Consider the following 10,333-nt stretch of genomic DNA (forward strand, 5'->3'; position numbering starts at 1 on the left):
AGATTTTACATGGTTTTGGTGAGGTTACGTCTTTAATTTTTATTCTATCTGTGTGTGCCATCTTCGCAAGTTTCTTCATTCCAGTACTGCTTAAATGACCTAAACGACGATGCCACAACAAAACATCATCATCTGCTTCACAAAGATTTACAATTTCCGTATCATATTCAAAACACAGTTTGTACAGCTTGCTTGTACGATAGGCGATTGCGATGATTGTATTTGCATTTAGAATGATCCCTTCTCCTTTTCCAAAAATTACTGTAAAACCATTCATTTCCAGCTTGCGAACCGAGAGTAGATTACACTCAAGTCCTGGTACGGATAAGATTCCAGATATTAAAATTCTTCTGACTTTTCCGTTCACTCGTAGACGCACTTTCAAATCACCGAGTTCCGTTGCGGTTAGAGTTTGTCCCGATTTCGCGATACGAATGTTTATTGGAGAAGCTAAGTTCCGCATATTAATTAAATTTGTTTTCTTTGTTGCCAAATGTTCAGAGGATCCCGAGTCTAAGAACCAACACATAGAATTGTCTTTTTCTTCTTCTTCCTTGGCAATGAACACAAAGTCTTTTCGATTCTTATCGACACTGTCATCGAGCACAGCATTTGCTGATCCAAGATGTTTATTTTCTTGTTTTAATTTCCGACATTCTGACCGTTTGTGGCCAATTATACCACAGTGATGGCATTTAAAATTATACCGCGTATTCTGTTTTCCGTCAGTCGAATTCTCACGTTTATTTACTTTGTAACGATGCATTCCCCCCATCGTTACTAAACCGTACCCGGCCGCAAGTTTGTGGCATCTCCGAGAGCAATCCGTCCGAAAACCTTTAAAGAGAGGTACACGGGAACGGGCGTACTCGTCCCCGTCGAGAGTTCTCGACACCTCAAATAAATCCGACCACCTGCGTGCAACGGCGATCTTCCAGTGGTGGGGAGTTTCCTACCATCGACGGGTGTTCTCGTCGACCGTTGCACTCCCGAATTCCGTGGGGAAAGACCATCCCGATTCAATACAGAACGCACTATACGCGCTTATCTAAGACATCCGCGACCGCCATTTAGTCATCCGGACTCGCCATTGATACGGCGCGCTAAGTCCCGCGCCGAGGGATGATCCACATCCCTACCGCGACACCGATCGACATACGCGATCAATACATACGCGTCAAAGGACCGCCCACCGGCCCGACCGAAATTACCGCCCGGTAGCTAACGGCATCTGCCGAAATCGCGGTCCGCGATCCGTAATCGATATTCTATCGATCCGCCGAAATCACGAACCGCGCAACGCATCCGTGCGTTGCATTAGATGCACCGCATCCGACACGACCGTACCGCTGTACATCCTGCATTTTACATTATACAGATTCACACATACTCAGCTTATAATCATTTATACACCGCACACCGCCGTATCGCCGTACAGGCGACCGCTTCACGCACACCGCTGTACACCGACACGCACTCACACGCTTGTATCATTCGCTCATATATACATAACGATACTCTTGCGTACGACTAATTATTATTATACATTCTCGCGCTCATTCATTCGTCATTCGTCTCGCACGCATACCAACACACACGCACACCTATACACGTTTACACAGATAAATACACACGCTGTACATATACACCACAACACGCAATAAATTATATTCTACCTAACATCACTTTCGTTCGTCTCTCGATACCCTTTCACGAGCCCCGGATCCCGACCGAGTTATTCGTCACCGCCTAGCAAAAGCGGTTTATTACAACTTGCTCACGTTTATTTACATTTACTTTCCGATTATTCGTCGCAGCCGAGAAAACAGTCGACGAGTTTGTACCTTTAATATTTGCACTTGCTTAGCTTCTTCGTCAAGTAATCTTGTCTTTACAAAACTGATAGTTAATTGTTCACTTGAAAGCGTTTCTAATGCTGTTACCACCATATTGTATTCTTCCGGCATTGTCAACAACAAATGGCAAACTATATCCGTTTCATCTAGATTAGCACCAATCGATTTTAATTCCCGCACAAGTTGATCAAATCTTAAGAGGTGTGATGCCATTGTCTCTGTTGGAGTGTACCGCATGGTTAAGAGCATCTTTCGTAAACGAAGTTGACTCGCTACACCCTTTCGTTCGAAGCTTGTTGATAAAGCTTGCCACATTTCATATGCAGTTGTTTTTTCCTTTACATATTCAAGATGGATATCGGCGATGCGTTGTGTGATTAACGATTTGCATTTTCTATCGTTTTTCCGCAATGCAATAATTTTAACATCAGCAGTTGCTACTGGCAGAGTTGCTACGAGCGTTTCAAGAGATCTATCAACAAGATCAATGAGATCGTGCTCCTCGAGTAAAACTTGCATTCGAAACTTCCAATTGCTATAGTTCGTTCCATCGAACAAAGGAACTTTATATTTTTCGTCCATATCCGCCATATTGGTCACGTCCACTCTCTTCCTCAAACTTCCAATTTGCAATTTGAGTTAATTTCCGCAACTATACTTTCTTCCTTATCTTCCCTGCCGAAAATGGTCGATTAAAACCGATTAAAACATAATCCGTTTTAATCGGTTTTAATATTTAAATCCGTTTTAATCGACCATTTCCGGCAGGGTTTACACGTAGGAGCCTGCGCCCATAACCTGATAGAATTCAGTGGCGAGTGAAAGGAATGAAAGTCGTATATTAGTTACGTGGTAAAAGAAAGATTTATGAGAGCTCGATACACAGACTAACTCGAGGTACAAAGACACGAAAGACTCAGTGAGTTACCAACCGGCACGTACAGAGAGCGCGCACAACAACCATGAACCAAAATAATATAGAACGTAAACTCTTATAATATACTCAACATGCAAGTCATATATTGTATATTCTAACAGGACTCACGGCCAGATAACACGTGTATCAAAGGATCCTCCCCTCTCGAAAACATGCACAAAACCTCCTTCAATGCCTGATGAATAAGATCGCTACAATTCATTCTTCTCTGTGTTTGCATGTATGCTGCCATTTGCGGTAGAAATATGCTTCCCTCTATAGGGCTTTTCCACGATACACACAAGACACTTGATATGAAAACGTTTGCAAAATCGACTCGCTCCTTCGCCCGGTGTTTCAAAGCGTCGAGCAATGCTTTCAATTGCTTTGGATCACTTTTTATCTCCGTAGCAGTTATCTTGTATTTCGCCCGCGATTACAAATCACTGGAGCGTTTTTCATGTATCATTGCATTTCGTTCTATTTGCAAATTCTTTGTCTTCTTCTCCAATCTAGAGAACAAATGTTAAATAAAAATGTTAGTCATACTCATTAAATCACAAACATATATCATTTATTTCCGTTAGTAGAATAACTATCTCCGATATGAATACAGCATTTACTGTTCTAAACATTTTACTTTTAACTCCCAATATTTTTGAAAATGCTCGCCAAGATTTCTACAAGCTATTACATCAGAGCATGATTTCACAGTAGCAGTTGTTATTCATTATAATTTAGTAAATGATATGCAACTTTCAGAATAAGTTATATATATTTACTAAATAAAAATATATTAAAAAACTTCAAGATTCTTGTACTAATATCTACGTTACTTTTTAATACATAGCATAGGCACTATAGCATCGAAATCCGAGTTTTACTACTGCAGTGCACTTATTTTCATTAAACAATGGTACACATCTATCATGCACAGGGTTGTCACCTCCTCATGTAAGCTCGTCTGGAGATCAGCAAGCAAAAAAAAAAACAAAAAAAGCTAACGCAATGTGTTACAAACTTATTTATTTGTACTATACAGGGTGTGTCAAAAGTCTGGATACACTCAAATATCTCGTAAACGTTGCATTTTAGAGAAAAATATTTCAGACAAAAGTTGTAAAGCTTAAAAAGATCTGACCTTGGCAACGCCATCCAAGGTCAAACAGCTATTACCGTTGAATGCATCTTTTTAAGCTTTACAACTTTTGTCTGAAATATTTTTCTCTAAACTGCAACGTTTACGAGATATTTGAGTGTATCCAGACTTTTGACACACCCTGTATAACTTTTTATATTGCACAAACTTTATATATTTTTTACACTGTATCATACATTATTTTATCACTGTACATAGATTTAAATGTCATCTTCGCAGATTGCACTAACCAAATTCGGAAACAAAAATAAAAATATATTAATATAAGGACTGCGACACAAGACTTCCATAATTCTTTCAACGATACAACATACTTCTACAATTGCGTTTTCACTTTGAAAGTATATGTCTTATTACTTAACACATTCTTTAGTAATTCTATTTGTTCCGGTTTCCTTATATATTCCTAAAACTCTTTACATTTAATATCATAATTCATTTTAGTACAAATTTCAGCTTTGACTGATTCCACTTTCAGGCGGTTTCGTTCATCACTCCATACATTATTCATTATTGAAAAGATTCCTTCTACATAGCTATTGTTTACTGGTATCGCTAAAATACATTGTATTATTTTCAGTAACTCTATCAAATTATTATCTCTATCATTTATAAAGATTTTTCTCCATTTTTCATCTAATGTATCATTAACATCATTTATAGAAGGTAATAGATTCTTTATAATGTATACTTCATCATATGTATAATCAAACATACTGGATGTCATCCTCATATAATTGAAAAATGTTTCTTGATCTTGTAATCTCATTTCGTAAACAAGATTATGCCAATCTCCTTGTTGTTGTTTTAATTGTAGTATAGGATGTACCCAATATCTTCTTTTTTGTATATTTAAAATGTTTCTTTTATTTTTCTTTCTTCTTATATAAAGCAGGGCCAACAGCACTATTCGATGTTTTTTACGCATAGCCGCATCCATATTTATGATAACTTAAAACAAATAATTTTGTAATTTTGTAATTAAGATATGTACTTTTCTATTTTATATTATTATCTAATCTTATCTGTTTTATATATGATATATGCGTATTTTTAGATTAAAGATTACGAAGGAACTATACATAGTTTGCGCATGCTTACTCCAATCTTTAACGTGTGCTATGTGAACACAAGAAAAACTATTTTTGTTTGCCGCGTCACTTTTTGCCGCGCGGCAAGCGTTGCCGCGTCCTGTGTGCAGGAGCCATTACATATTTTTAATTTTGCTAACCGCGCTTTGCGATCTTTGTATTTGCCTATAACAGAAACTTGGTTACGAGATAGATATGTCATATAGCGGTAAATATCCTTTTCTATTTAGGTAACTATAATTGGGTGTTCAGTAGTCAGTAGGACTACTAATGGAAATATGACATCCATCACCCATACAGCACTGAAGCTTGCAACAACATTGCTGCAACATTGCAATATTGCATATTGCAGTGTAATGTTGCAGAAATATTGCAAAGACATTATTTTACAATATAACTTTAGCAATGTTACAGCAACATTCCGAAAATATTACAAAAAAAGTATTCGATAATCGCTAGTTCATTCGTTTACCGCTATGCGGCGCATGTTGCGCTATCTATTCCGCATTTAATTTTTAGTCACGATGATTATATAAAGTTTACAAAGAGCGGCTAGTAAGATTAAAGATATAATAAATATTTTTATTAGTTTAAGTTGTATGATATGACCCTAACACAGGGGACTCAGACATTGGACTAAAAATTCTTTTAATAGTTTCCATTCTTATATAAAATAAAAAATTTGATAATAATTTTCTAATATGCAAGATACTTCAGATTTTAATAAATAAATTTTAAGATTATATAAAGACAAGAGAGATGTGAAAAAACTCGTTGTATGCGTAAATCCAGCACGATCTTTTTGCATCCGGACATCTGAATATTTTGGATACAAAGAGATTGTAAATTTACATAATTGCAAATTCAGTTTTTTTTTATTTCTCTTAGATATTCTCTGTCACTGAAGGAAGTCGAATGTGCACCCAAAAATTTACATTTTATAATTTTGTTATTATAATACAGAAAATCTATTTACACGCTAGATCCTGACTCTTATAGGCCTAATTTCTTATTATTTTTTTCATATGTAAGGATATTATTGTCGATAAACATACATAAAGTATTATTGCATATATATTATATTGCTATGTTGCTGCAATATTTCTGTAGGCGGACATTTTATTGTTGTTGCAATATCATAACAACATTGCAGCAATATTTTGCAATGTTTCTGCAATGTTGCAATCTTGCAGAAAAATGTTGCTGCAATGTTGTTACAATCTTGCGGTGCTGTATGGGACATCTCAAAATCAATAATTATTTTGAAAATGTTATTCTTTATTATTCTTTAACAGGTAATGATAAAGCTGTATCTATGTATTATTTATTTTTTTCATAACATGTATAATAATATTGTTATATTATTTTATTAAAAATTTCAAATTACATTACCGTATTGAAAGAAATACTTTTGAGCTATTGATACAAACATTTGGTTTAGAATTATTGGAAAATAATTAATTATTGGAAAATAATTCTTCTAAATTACCACCAGTTAAGCAATTAGCTATTGAGTTATGGATTTTTGGCAATCAAGAAGTGTATAGGTTAGTAATTAAAAGATTTTTCGATTTTTTCTTTTATTATTACAAACAAAAATAAGTTTTTGCTGGATGTCATATTTCCATTAGTAGTCCTACTGACTACTGAACACCCAATTATAGTTACCTAAATAGAAAAGGATTTTATTCCATATTACTTCAAGGTATTTGCAATAAGAAAATGAAATTTATTGATGGTTTTGCGGGAATTTGTGGCAGTGTCCACGATGCCCGAGTTTGACGGTTAAGTGACATAAAAAATATGATAGATCAAGATGTACAAAGATATTTTCCACAAAATGGTCACCTATTAGCTGATTCTGCGTACCCGTTGTCGTACTATATGCTCACTCCATACCGTGATAATGGCCATTTGAATGATGTGCAACGGAATTATAATACCAAATTATCAAAAACTCGTGTTATAATTGAAAGAACATTTGGAATCTTGAATGGACGATTACGAAAGCTAAAACATGTATATATGTATAATACTGAAATGATTCCACTAGTTGTACTTGCATGTTGCATTTTACATAATATTTGTATTGATATGGAGGATGAACCATTTAATATTTTAGAAATAGAAAGAGATAACAATAATCATAATTATGCAGTTATGAGAGCTGATGAGAAAAGAGATATTATTGCACAATTATTATTTTAATCACAATTATTATGTAAGATAAAAACAAATCTTTTCTCACATATAAAAACCTAAAGAATATAACGACTATAAAGATATTCTGTATTCATTAATTTATAACACATCGCGATAATTTTTAAGAGATCATTATTATTTAATTTTTTGTAATGCTTATCAATCAAAGGTATGAGATAATTTATGCGTTGCATAATAACATATTTCATTTAGAATTTCTTGGTTTTTATAAAATTAAAAAATGTGTATTTATTAATGTCTATTTTATAGATTACTGTATATCTGTACATACTGTATGTTGTATAAACTATTCCTTTTTTTATTATTAATGTGTTAAAACTCAATTATAAATCCTCAGTTATAACAAATAGTATTAATATATTGCTATAATTTGTGTTATATACAATTAAAAAATCATCGTATACTTTATTTAAGAATACTATTTTAATAATGCCAAAATATGTTTTACCAATATATGTTAATCTTAATGATATAGATTTAAAATTATTTAAAGTTTATAGATCAGAAATTAATAAATATTAATTTTTAAACTTTCAAAACTGAATTTGCTTAATTAAATCTGATAGAGAATTAGATACTATTAACTCAACTTCTATCATTTTTTATGAAATATAAATATAATCCAAATAATGTTGTATGTAATATAATTAATTTTTATTATAAGATACATATTTATGTATAATGTATAAAATACAAAAAAAATCAGTTGACATTTTATAGTATAAATTATAATATTAGTGTTTGGATTAATACATGAATACTCGTACAACGAATTACATATCAATCTCCAAAAAATAATATTTCACTAATATAACTATTTGTTAACTTTATAATCATATTTTTTACTTTTACATACTTAAATCATTAACATTTATATTATTGGCACTAATGTTAATAAATAACGTAATATTAGAATAAACAGTTATAATTGCTTATTAAAACATAAAAATTTAAAATAAAGTACTTACCATAAAGCATTACGAGTTTTTCTTTAACATTTATATTAGGTAAAAGTCTATTATACTTATATATATTTATTAATAATATCACATTCATATCAATAAATTTGAGCTGGGAGGTGGGGGTCGATGGGAATAACACGTGTAATCATTACTCGCCAAGGAAGTGAGAAGGAGAGGAATCGAAGAAGAAGGAGAGAGTCAGAAAGGGGACGAGCAAGAAGGGCAGAGTGAGGCGCACACGCGGGAATAAAGGGAGAGTTGGCGAGTGAAGGAACGGTAAAAGAGAAGAGTGTAAAGTTGGAGTAGTTGGAGGTTATGTTGATGGGGGAGAGAGAGAGAGAGAGGGAGAAGAGCGAGAGAAAGGAATTCACATGGGAAGTGATGGAAAGGTAACAGAGAGTAGAAGGAAAGGCGGTAAGGAAGAGGACGGAGCGGATAAGGAAGAGTAGTAGTTGACGTAGAAGACTCAAGGGAGGGCGTCAGAGGATCGAGATGGATCGAGCATGTCGTAGATCGATACGGAAACGAGAGCTAAAAGAAGGAAGAGTGATGCAATGGAAGCTAGGTTAGGTGAAAGGTAGCGGATAGAAAAGCAGGAAAGAATAAAGTGCGTTGTGAGAAAAGGGGTGAGAAGGAGAAGGAAGTGAAAGGAGAAAGAGAAGGAAGGAGATAAGGGTGGAAGGGAGAGTAAGAGGGAAGAAAGAAAGGGAGAGAAGTAAGAAGGCTGGGAAAAGGAAACGGGAGGAAAGAAAAATAGATGGAGGACATGGAAAAGTGGTTAAAGGAGCTGTTGGTGGACGTAAGGGGAATAAGGAAGGAGCAGAAATTATGGAGAGAAGAGAGAGCGAGAGGAAGGGAGAGAAAAGGAGGAGGAAACAACGGTGTCGCAAGAACAGGAAAGTGAAGAGGAAGTAGAAGAAGGGAGAGAGGAGGCGAGGGATCAGGGAAGAAGAGAGAAGAGGGGGATAGGGGGAGCAAGGGGAACAGTGAAGGAGGAAATTGTAGTGAAAAAGGATGAAAGGAGAGAGGAAACAGAAGAGACAGGCAGTGAAAAAGAAAGAGAGGTAAGGAAAGAAAGGAAGAAGAAAGGTTTAGGTGCAGGAGTAGAGAGAAGGGAAAGAAAATACTGGTGGGAGGAGGAAAGCGAAAAGGAAGCGGGAGAGAGAGAAAAGGAAGGAGGAAGTAGAGTAGGAGGAGAGAGAGAGGAGAGAGGAAAGGAGGAGAAGAGGGTGAGCAGGTCGAGAGAAGGGAAGAAAAAAGAAGAGAGAAGGAGAGGAGGGAGAGAGAGGAGGGAAAGGATAGAGGAGAGCACGGAAGAGAGCACAGGAGGAGAGAGAAATGAAAGAATTGGAAGAGAGAAGAAGGAGATAAGAAATAGAAAGGAGGACGAGGAGAAGGAGAGGATTAGGAGGAGAAGAGAGGAGGAGAGAGAAGGAGAGGAGAATGGAGGGAAAGAAGAATGGAGTAAGGTGAGGAAGGAAAGGAGGGCGAAGGAAGAGAAGGTGAGTAGGAGAGAAGATAGGGACATAGAAGAGAGAAGAAAAAAGGAGGAAAGGACAAGAGAAGGACTAGGAGAAAGAAGGAGAAGAAATGTAGTGTGGAGAGGCGTGGAAGAGAAAGAGCCGGAGGAGAGAAGGGAGATTATGGTAGAAGTAATGGAGGAGGTATTGGGGAGAAAGGTAAAAATGAGAGGGGTAGTGGAAAGAATAGGGGAGGGGGGGAAAAAGGTATTAATAGTGGAAATGGATAAAGAAGAGGACAAGGACAGAAGCGAAAAAGGTGAAAAGGGACTGGCAGAAGGCAGAAGGACAACAGAGGAAGGGAAAAGAAGAAAAGGGGAGTGCGACAGGAAAAAGGGCAGAAGGAAGTAGATGGTGGAAGAGGAAAGCGAGGTTAGGTGAAAGGTAGCGGATAGAAAAATAGGAAAGGATAAAGTGCGTTGTGAGAAAAGGGGTGAGAAGGAGAAGGAAGTGAAAGGAGAAAGAGAAGGAAGGAGATAAGGGTGGAAGGGAGAGTAAGAGGGAAGAAAGAAAGGGAGAGAAGTAAGAAGGCTGGGAAAAGGAAACGGGAGGAAAGAAAAATAGATGGAGGACATGGAAAAGTGGTTGAAGAGCTGGTGGTGGAGG

General features: G+C 35.9%; 1 pseudogene; it reads left to right on the plus strand.

The window, feature by feature from the left end:
* The first annotated feature begins 6,268 nt into the window (after positions 1-6,268).
* Positions 6,269-7,420, plus strand: LOC115241494 (annotated as a pseudogene).
* The last annotated feature ends 2,913 nt before the right edge of the window (positions 7,421-10,333 follow it).

The sequence above is a fragment of the Formica exsecta genome, unplaced genomic scaffold (genome assembly GCF_003651465.1).
Source record: "Formica exsecta isolate Colony F162 unplaced genomic scaffold, ASM365146v1 scaffold5, whole genome shotgun sequence".
In the NCBI taxonomy this organism is placed as follows: Eukaryota; Metazoa; Arthropoda; class Insecta; order Hymenoptera; family Formicidae; genus Formica; species Formica exsecta.